The sequence below is a fragment of the Macrobrachium nipponense genome, chromosome 3 (genome assembly GCF_015104395.2).
Source record: "Macrobrachium nipponense isolate FS-2020 chromosome 3, ASM1510439v2, whole genome shotgun sequence".
NCBI lineage: Eukaryota > Metazoa > Arthropoda > Malacostraca > Decapoda > Palaemonidae > Macrobrachium > Macrobrachium nipponense.
In genome coordinates this window covers 129372698-129383283 of record NC_087202.1, presented here as the reverse complement: position 1 = coordinate 129383283, position 10586 = coordinate 129372698, and the positions used below count along the sequence as shown (strand labels likewise).

The 10586-nt window shown below is 36.7% G+C and overlaps 1 long non-coding RNA gene across 1 annotated transcript in view; it reads right to left on the bottom strand.

Annotated features, from left to right (window-relative positions):
* Positions 1 to 562: 562 nt before the first annotated feature.
* LOC135222289 (uncharacterized) overlaps positions 563 to 10586 on the bottom strand; it is a 12654-nt gene continuing 2630 nt past the window's right edge. Inside the window, exons 2-4 of the long non-coding RNA XR_010316263.1 lie at positions 2241 to 2364; positions 1314 to 1457; positions 563 to 1034 (exon numbers count right to left, since the gene is read on the bottom strand). This is a non-coding gene — a long non-coding RNA (uncharacterized LOC135222289). The remainder of the gene's footprint in view (positions 1035 to 1313; positions 1458 to 2240; positions 2365 to 10586) is intronic.

Genomic DNA, 10586 nt, shown 5'->3' with positions numbered 1-10586 from the left:
CCTATTCACTTGCACGTTTGAACTCTTTCTAATTGTTTATCAATGAAGTAGTGACACCAACAATTGCAGTTTATAAACCAAAGCCACAATCAACATTGATATTGGGGGGGGGATATAACTTTAACATTTTTCTGATTCAGTTCAAGGGTCAAAGCTGAAAGTTAGATAGCAAATGCTGTTAAATTCAGTTTTCATGGAAAATAGTTTTCCCTCACACAATGATGTCATTGATAGTTATTGGTAACTGCAGGTTCTGTACTCTCATCTGCAGGTGTCCTCTAGAGAGATGGAAATGGAAGTAAAGAAGGTATAGGAAGAAAGGAAGAAAGGAAGAAAGGATACAAAATGGTTAAATACCATAACCACTTTTGATACTCGCACCTACTATATGACTGCTCATATTACAACTATCTATTGATTTTCGGAATCAAAATTTATAACACAAAACCTGACACTTGTAAATGTCTCAGTTAAATATTCAGAAATATATATACATATATATAATATATATATATATATATATGATATATATATTACTTATAATATATTCATACACTGAACAGATGAAGGGTGAAAAGCGGCAAGTAAAACGAGTGATGTTCCACAGGCAAGGTTAAGTACTTCGAAGTGATTTGAAGTTGTTGTGCTGGCTGGGTGCTCTGTGCACGTTTCACTTTCATACATATTGCAGTGCACAAGATCAATTCATAATACTCCACAGAGAATGTATCAAGAATCATCTTCGAATAAGCTAGTCATCAACGTTATATTACTGGAGTTTTGCAGTGTACAAATATACTAGGTAATTAATTCTCAGTATTAATTTACGTGTATATGATTAGTAAATTGCGCCTCACTTCGAAGAAATTATATCTGTAAAACAACAGAATGGTATTGCAAGTTAACTGCCTCCTCAACTAGGGAAGTCTGCTGTGGCTTTTACTGACAGACAGTTTTCCAGTAATTTCTGTTGCTCTCATTCACAAAACTCTGTCCCGTTTCTTCTACTGTTTATATTTTCAGCCAGCACAAATCTGTGGGAGAAAAAGAAGAATGGAGGCAATATTCAGGAAAATATGAAATGGAGGCAATATTCAGGAAAAGTTAAAATAATGGGTAAACATTACGGGCATTGATTCAAGGTACAAAATGACTCTTCACACAGAGTATTCACTAAATAAAAAAGAATAAAAGAATGAATTAGGAAATAACCAATTTCTGTTTGAAGATATGTTATTGAAGGGTAAAACGAAGGTGAAGAAAAAATGATCAACCATTCTAACAATTAAAAAGGTTCGCCGAGGCTTACTCACTCATGGTTCCATTGCAGGCTACAGCCGAGCAACCATTGCTGAAGCAGTTTCGGAAAGCTTCGTGGTAGGGATTGGAGACTGCCGTGTAGTCAGGAGCATTGTCATACCAGACGTCCTTCCCCTCATGCAAAACCATACGACAACCTAAAGATAAATAGGTTTATTGATGAACTGTGAAATATGCATTTCACATTTAGAAAATATTTCATATCATGAAAGGGAATCAGCTGATTACCCTACTTTTGTATATCCTATATTGCATTATGTGCAGTTACATAAATCTACAAAAGGTGAATACGGCAAATTAGATTATGCTGATTTCAGAAGAGAAAAGTCCTGCTTTCTTCAGATCAGTGGTTCTTAAACTCTTTATCACTACGTCCCCTCTAAGAGTTGGTCCCTCATTGCACCTGGTATGAGTAAAATTCACTCCCAGATTTAAAGATAAATGAGAAAGGAAAGAGAAAGAGAGGAGATAAGGAGGTGCGTACATAATTACAAAACATGGCAAGCCCAGCGAGTCTACCTAGAGTAGTAGACGTTAGGAAACAAACGTCCTAAAGCGAGACGTTTGCATTTTTCTCATAAACTTTTAAATATTAGTTCCTCACTCTTGTGAAGAGAATAGCAAATATAATTGGATAATTATTCATTTTTCCGTAGGGCTTGAAATTGCTGACGCCATCCAGTTGAAGAACCACTGCTTTAGATGAACTCAGGTTTATAGTGACAAGCGGTGGGCTGTTGGTATCAGGAATCAGCTTAAGAGGAAGTTACACAAAGTGAACTGTTTGACGCATTCGTTCCTAATAACATCCGTCTATAGTAATGCAACAATTCTTTACTGAAGCAATGTTTGTTGGATGCAAGAATAATCAGAAAGGCCTCTTTCTTTCCTCCTGCATTAAAATGAAATATAAATAGTACCTGTCTTTCCCATCTGAAGCTGTTGCAGAATCCAGGAATTTGCGCTACAGGTGTATCCCTCGACAGTTGGTCCTAGTTGGTTTCGGGGAATGTCATAAGTTACTGGAACAGCACCTTGGGGACACTGAGATAAATAGATTATGGTCAATTATGCCCTCTGGGTTATGTTGAAGATTACTCATAGGATGGCTTCAAACATTGTGATTAAGTTCTCTGGAAGAACTCTCTGTTCTGAAAAGCAAATAATTTGCAAACTTCTAACAATTACAAGTTTCTTTTTGGCCAGTTTTAGGTAGCTATAAAAACGCTTAACTTTATATGGCAAGAAATAATTTGCATATGTGGTTCAAGTGATAGTTTTACTTCTTTTATATTTATTTATTTTGGTTTTTAGTATAAAATATGTAATGCATACCTAAATACCTAATGAACAATGAATAAAAGACATTTTAAAAAATCTTTAAGACAACAACTGAAGAAAATAGATAATAAATCATTAATTATTTTCCAAACAACTGCAAACCACTGTCCACATAATATTACAAAAGATCATATGTCTTCAGCCAAATTCATAGCTTTCATCTTTTATTTGTCCTGCTGAATGATTCATTATACAGTTTAGTGTGTGTATGACTGAAGATTGAGCCAAATAATGCAGGCACGGTCTTGCTTCTTAAGCGGCTACTTAGTTAGTAGTTTTTTTTTTTTTTTTGTTTTTTTTTTTTTTAAGAGAACATTTTATGCAGAGTCAGCCGCCCTCCTAAAGAATAAGGTATCAGCTACGTGAAATTTCCCCCCTATTCAGTGGCTGGACCTGGTCACTTGGGAATACCCCTCAAGAGGTTTCTTGCCAACTTATATTGGCAACTAATGATTGAGAAATTTCCTGACCATTTTTCTTATACAACTCAAAAATTCGCCAGTCATTTGTTCGCCCTGAATATCAGGTTCATGTTATTTTGATTACTGCTAAGGCCACTGATTTACTATTCAACTTCAAAAAAATGCAAGTCCATGGTGCAGGAATTTTCTAGAACAAATATCTTATTCTGATCAATACTAATGACTTAACCTTAAGTATTTTCTTTTGTTGAAAGCTTCCCGTGCTCTTCATAAAACAACAACCAAGTCGGCCTAGGATTTACATCAATGTTCACATTGGATGACTCATTCGGTCACCTGCCTCTTGATCCCTTATAAGGAGGGCTGTACGGGCAGTACAGCGAGGAAACAGAACAGTTTCAACAGAGATCATTTCCCTCATTGTTCATCTAAGGGGACCCTCTGTCAAAAATGACAAAATATTTTGAAAAAAGTCGATTTTTAGTGAATCAACCATCGAATACTTCATGGTCAAGGCAACCAACTCCCGGAGTTTCATGGCGATATATTGATTCTAACTATTTTCAACAATATTTTGCTAAAATAAGTTATTTTGACAATCACACTCTTATTTCCCTATTATTAGGTTATACAGCGTATAATATTAATATACAAGGAATTATATACGTATACATATATTATGAATAAAAATAATGTTTAGCAACTCGTCCACTGCGTATAGGGTAAGTGGTGGAAGATTAGCGAGACTGCAAGAGGACGGATGGGTGGATTATGGAATTTAGGGCATAGCCCAAGCACTGGGACCTATAAGATCATTCAGCGCTGAAATGAAAGTATGACTAGATGGAAAAATGAGAAATGAAATGAAAATGATAAACTGATGACAATCCTGCACTTGAACAGGACTGTACATCAGCAAAGGCCATTTTACTCATCCCCCAGCATTCCGATCATCCAAAGATGAAAGATCGTTTTGGCCAGGGGGCCGACTGCGAGAGCGAGAGGAGAGGAGAGGAGAGAGAGGAGAGGTCCGAGAGGAGGAGGAGGTCAGGAGGATTAAGTCAGTGCTTCTAAGGCTTTCGTAGTGTACGTTTGTCTGTATCGTCTGCTCTCTTTAAGTTTCTCGTGTGTCGCCTGCTACTGCCACCGTTCATCGACGATTTTTTATATATATCTGGATTCTCTACACTGCAAATCGTTCTGCAATGCCAGGAAGAAAGGCTACATCAAGAGGATGGCCGAAGCAGCTGGGAAAGGCGAGAGAGATGAAAAGGAGGAAACTGGAAGAGCGAGGAGGGTCGGCCATTCTACCTCCACCACCAACAGCTGATCCTCCCCAGCCATCTACGAGCCATGCGACCGCCACCACACCACCACCGCCTCCCTCCACCACTCGTGCTCCAACACAAACCCTCACCAGTGCAATGCGTAGAAAGATCGGTATTCAAAAAACAGAAAAAGAAGTAGAAAATATTGAAACTGTATTCTTGAGGAGAAGTAATTTAGTAGATATTGCAGATAATGTAGCCTGCTCTGTGTGCTTTGAAAAAAGTGTGAAGGCGGTTGTTGTGAAAAGACATTTGGACACTCGAGTAAGAATGTTTTGTACAAAGTGTAAATTTACTGTTTTTGATAATAATGCTGAAAACTACCAGTCTGTGAAAACTAAAGGTGTTCATGTTATGACAACAATTCTTGTATATATTATGATGCATTTTGGTTTTGGTTATTCATTATTTAGGAGAGTTTGCAGTTATTTATTTTTGAGGGTTGTGAGTTGTAAAGTGTATAAACGTTATGCAGATCTTGTGAACAAAATGGCAAAGGTGAAGGTGCAAGAAGCCCTAGAAAAAAGTAGAAAGGCAACAGTTGAATATTATAGAACTAATTATCCAGAACGTGTGGGAGAGGATGGGGTAGTGAATATAGATGCATCTTATGATGGCTCTTGGCACAAGAGAGGCCAGACTTCCAGGTACTTTTTTGGTGCCGTTATTGAGGGACATGTTGGCCGTGTTATCGATTATATAACACTTTGTTCCGAGTGTGAACCTTGTACTAAGAAGCAAAATCTTGTGAAGAATAAGGAATGGACACAGGAGAAGTATAATCGTTGGTATGGCAAGCATGCCCCCGAGTGCGACATAAATCATAAAGGTACTTCTGGGAGTATGGAACCAACTGCTGCAGAAAAGTTATGGGAAAGGTCAGAAGGCAGAGGTTTTCGATACGTTCGGTTCATCTCTGATGGGGATACGAAGGCTTTTAAAACTATCAGAGACATGAATAATGGACAAGGCCCTTATGGTTCTGCACATGACGTTGTGAGATGCCTGCGTGAGAAAACGCAAAACCCCAATGTTCACAGCAGAGTTTGGCGTATGTGTCCCAAACACAAAAATGTAAAAATGAGGTATGTAGATTTTGCGGCCGCCCAAGCTGTTCTAACCACAACATGGGGCATGAAGAAAGTAATTTGAATGAATTGCTTGGCCTTCCTTTTACTGAATATTTACTCAAGTGCTTGCAGACTCAAGACCAGAGGATGGATGAACCAATAAAGAAAAAAGCTAGAAGGAAGTTGAAGGTGGATAAGGGCTACTCTGCAGGAGCATACTAGTCGCCGTGGGATGTGTCAACTTTAAATGCCATTTTCTCAAAAGTAAGTTATTGTCCTTTAAACCACTACTTCTTCGTTAGTTTTTATCCGATTTTCACATTTTTTTTCATTGTATTCGTCTATAAAAGTTCTATACTAACTTGCCAAGAACCAATCTTTGAAAATGTTTCTCTTTCTTTATTTGAAATTACATTATTTACGTAACAGATTTTTATTACAAATTTAAACGCAAAATTAATATCTTTATCTCTCCTATGTACAAATTTTGTTTTGAGGAGATTGTTGACACACGCTTTAGCTATTAAAAGAGATTAGTTTAACTTCTTATCTCTGATAGTTTTAGAGCAGTTGCAGATTTTTTGGATGCATATGGAAATGCCATTTTTAATTTTATTCTTCTTTTCTATTGCAGATTTTGCATTCAGCAGATAGGAGAAGAGTCCAGGTATAAAGAGTGCCTTAAAATAAAATTTTCAATTAGTTACCATGTGTTTTTGTAACCCATGTCATTTTTTGCCGCACCGTCCCCTAAATCTCACAGAACGGGACTGGTCAAGAAATGCACTACAGACATGAGGACACAGCCAGTTGAGGTCCTTCAGAAAACGGAAGGCATTTTTCACTTTCAATACTCATCAGTTTCTCCAGGTACTGGGGAAAACTTCTGCCTACACAAACGTCAACACTCACAGCCTACTATACCGAGTTGTTGTTCCAGTCAAAACTCATTCCTGGCCTATTTCAAAGGATTTCTCAATGCACAAACTATATTCGCCAACTTCAATCAAGTTGACTCGAGCAAGAGATCAGTTACTTATGAAGAAGACCTTTCCACATTGAAAATTTTTATTCACGAAGTCAAATGCAAGTCAGTGCGACAGCGATATCGTTATCTGTACCTCGAAGGAGGCGATGATGCCGTTGGAATTAGGCCTATGTCGATTTACGAAGGTTTATTCTCTGTTCAAACTAATAACCAGGATAGGACAACAAATAGCCTTCTATACTTTCTGCCAGACATACGACTAACTTTCTGAATAATAATAATAATAATACTGAGATATGGTGGGGGTCTCTTAGGACCTGTGGTCTCTGTAGCTTGGGTCTACCAAGCATCGAATGGCAGAAAGGACGCCTTCACAAGGAACAATATAATTATTACCTTCAGAAACCAGTCGATATCCTATACAGTTCACTTTGCATGACAGTACATCGCCAGACACACTTTCATAAACAGGTATTACATAGAAATCAGAAGCACATAAAATATAATTAGTAGGCCAAACCTAGTACTATTCAGAATGAAATCTGGGTTTAACAAGAAGGTTCCTGACCCGGTCATTGTATATTCAAGATAAGACATATTAATATGCTAACATTTTTGCACTCGTCTCCAACCTTGAGCGAGTAACATGATATTTTTTATTTTTCTTTATTTATTTATTATTTTTTTTTGCTTTTAACTAAACGAAATAAAGTGTTATTTCACTAATGAAAATTAAAAATATCCTATTTTATCAGAAATGATTTATTCTTTACTGTTTAACATGCACATTATGTATATTATACAATTTCATTCTTATGAAAAAATCATAAATATCCCATCCTGAAATTCCTGTATCTCTAACACCTTTTTCAGACCTTTTTAGGCTCTTCCACAGGGCTGTCGTAACCTCCCAACGAGATCAACAACAGCAAGAACAACAACAAATACAGCAACAAAGTAGGTTGTAAGCTGACTCCCCGAGTAAGCGAAAATAATAAACTTACAGAGTTCAATTGTCGACTCCTGCCCTTCTGCCATGAATGTTGAACAGCATTTTCCTCCTCCTCCTCCTTCGTTACCAAACTACAAAGCCGACTCGATATAAACCAGCTCGTCTCCACACGAGCAATAGAAAGGCTAAAACTGATTTCTTCGAAAATTCACGAGTTTTGTCATAGATGATGTCATCTTTGCGTCATGTAGAGAGGCACTTATTCGACACGAATAGAAAAAATGTATCTATTTCAGCTAAATCGAAATTGACATATTTCTGATCTCTAGTTCCGTTTTGAAATGCTCTTAATTACTTTTTAATTAATCTACAAAACAAGATATCAATTAAACTGTAGTCAATTTACTTATTAACTAACACGCTTAGCCAAATGGTTCCTAAAGACTCACTGACACCGATGACTTAAAAACAATGAATTTGCAATAATAGACCGCGTGCCAGATTTCATTTTATCCTAGAATATTTTTAGCTTTCGATATTATTAGATATATAATATATGTTAATATTCCTATATGTCAATCCATATTTTAAAATAAATACGTTATAATTAGTTTTTTTAAAGCTCTGACAATAGCTATGTGCTGTAAAATGCCTGAAATGTAATTATAGTAGCTTTGAAATGTTTAAAAAAATATTTATTTACAAATATTTTTAGGGACCAAAGAATCATATTTAAGACCGAAGGAAATCCGAATGATTTTCCAATATATATCTCATATGAAGTCTTTCAAATTCGTTGTCATTTACATAAAATAGAATTGAAATGTGCTTGTCAACAAGAAAAGGCTAATTTATTCAATTCTCTATCTGGATTTAGCGTCAGTAATCCCAACTACAATTTTTTCTCTCTTACTCAGTAATCAAATCACTCGAACGATATCATCATAATAACAATAATAATACTATTAATAATAAAAACTGAGTTGTATCAACTGTCTTTATGGATGTACTGAAACCACTTGAATCGAAATGGCGCTATGAGTGAAGGTTCATCTGTAAACAAAAATATAACTTCATTAATTATTCATATTAGGGGGGGAAATGTTGATACAAATAATAATAGATAGGCCTAAACTAAAAACGAATTAAACCAGTTAATCCCTCGAGTAATATACGTAAGCTTTGGGACAATAGAATAGGCCTAAAACTTCAAAGGAATTATACCAGCTAATTCCTCAATTACTACCATGAGCTTCGGGACAATAATAGCATAACAACATCATAAACAATTGAGGCCAAAGGCCGAGCGCTGAGACCTATATATACATGGTGACGTCATTCAGCGCCCAAAGGAGAACTGAGAGTAAAAGGTCTGAAAGACGTAACTGGAGGAAAACCTTAGAAAAGCAGCGGCACTATGAAACAAATATTAGAATAAGGTTAAGGAAAGTAAGATCGAAGAAAGATAATAAAAACGGAGGTACAGTAAAAGGAATGTAAGGGGTTGCAGTTTGGGACTCTTAAGTTATACGTTCCGTGCACCGCGCGTGAGGGAGGAGGTACAAACCCCTACGTGTGCTTTGGGGTCCAAGAAAACCACTGAATTTCTCTCTTCAAAACACCTGAATGGCGTCGTGTAACATAACATCAGAAATGTTGGAATGCCGTTCTATATAGCCCGATGCAACTGATCCATTATTCTGTTACTAGTTCCTCATGTTAAACGATTTGTTTGTTTGTTTGCATTTTTTACTTGGTTATTCAGCAACGGGACCAACGGCTTTACGTGACTTCCGAACCACGTCGAGAGTGAACTTTTATCACCAGAAATACACATTCTCCACCCCTCATTGGAATGCCCGCTCATGTTAAACGAGACTGACAGATTCTAAGAGACTGGGAAGCAGTGAGCCATTTCCTACACTAAATGCCTGTAGATGGCATTTTTAAAAAACACTGCTTCAATAAAGACTTATCAGCGTTTATTTTTACTGCCTAATATAATGAAATGAAACTGTGTACTACATCAGATGGCATTCAAATAACAACCTGCGTTAACGATGGAACACACTCAAAAAAAGCATGGACATTTTCTGGAGATATTTCCTTTGCTTGGCAGTCAAAGGCAGTTCCCACTCCTCCGTCCTTTCTATTTTGATGTTATATTTAATCTGATCAAAAACCTGGAGACCTCCTCACTCGTGATTCTAAAGACTGGACGAATTAACTGTCATCCGGTCTATAGCATTTGTCAATACATATTATTAGAGAAATGGATGCTGGTCAGCCCCTGATCAAACCTTAATTATCAATTTCGATTTCATAGGTTCTACAAAATCAGCAGCATTAACATTACCAAATCCATTTCAAAGACAAAAAAAAAAATAATTTATCATCAGCCAAAACAGTGAACACTGGAAAACAACACTTCGAGTTTCAAGCCGTCAGCCTGACTGACGTCTAAGAATATGATGATATTCATATTGCAATAATATGATTTTAATTAAAATTAACTTCTTTAAATTTATACTATCACCTGATTCGTCCTTGGTGTATGTACTATATAAACTGAGCAGAACACGTCCTTTTACTCGAAATGTTGTGTGTGTATCTTCCAACTATCCTTTACAGTGAATTCCAACAGCTATATGCTTTGCATGGACTAAAATAATGCCCGCATTAGTTAACTAGACTTACTCCCGTAATACAAGCGAGTGCTGTCATGCCTTCTATCTTCAATAGTAGTCGAAGCTATGAATGAATTAAAAATGCTTACCAGATTCAATCTATATCTGTGCTGAACGTCTCTTCCACATCTGCATAATCCCCAGTTTATGGTATTCAATATTTCCTTCTGCCAACTTAATACACCCGTCCTTTCAAAATGGTGGTATTGTTTACAGCAGAAAATAAATTAATAGATGAACAAGCCAGTTATTTGCCATCATACCGCCCTCGGTGGTATGGTGACATAAAAACACCCACAGGTAAACAAACAGTCATCACCCGACAGTGACTGACTTCCACTAAAGATGTCTGAAGTACTGTTCCTCATCACTCAATTATCCCAGATAACATATTTAGCTTCTGTTTTGATGGAACTCGTCTAGTATGGTCCTGTAAACAATAACCTCATTATTCCTCTAACCTGTGAGCTTTTGAATA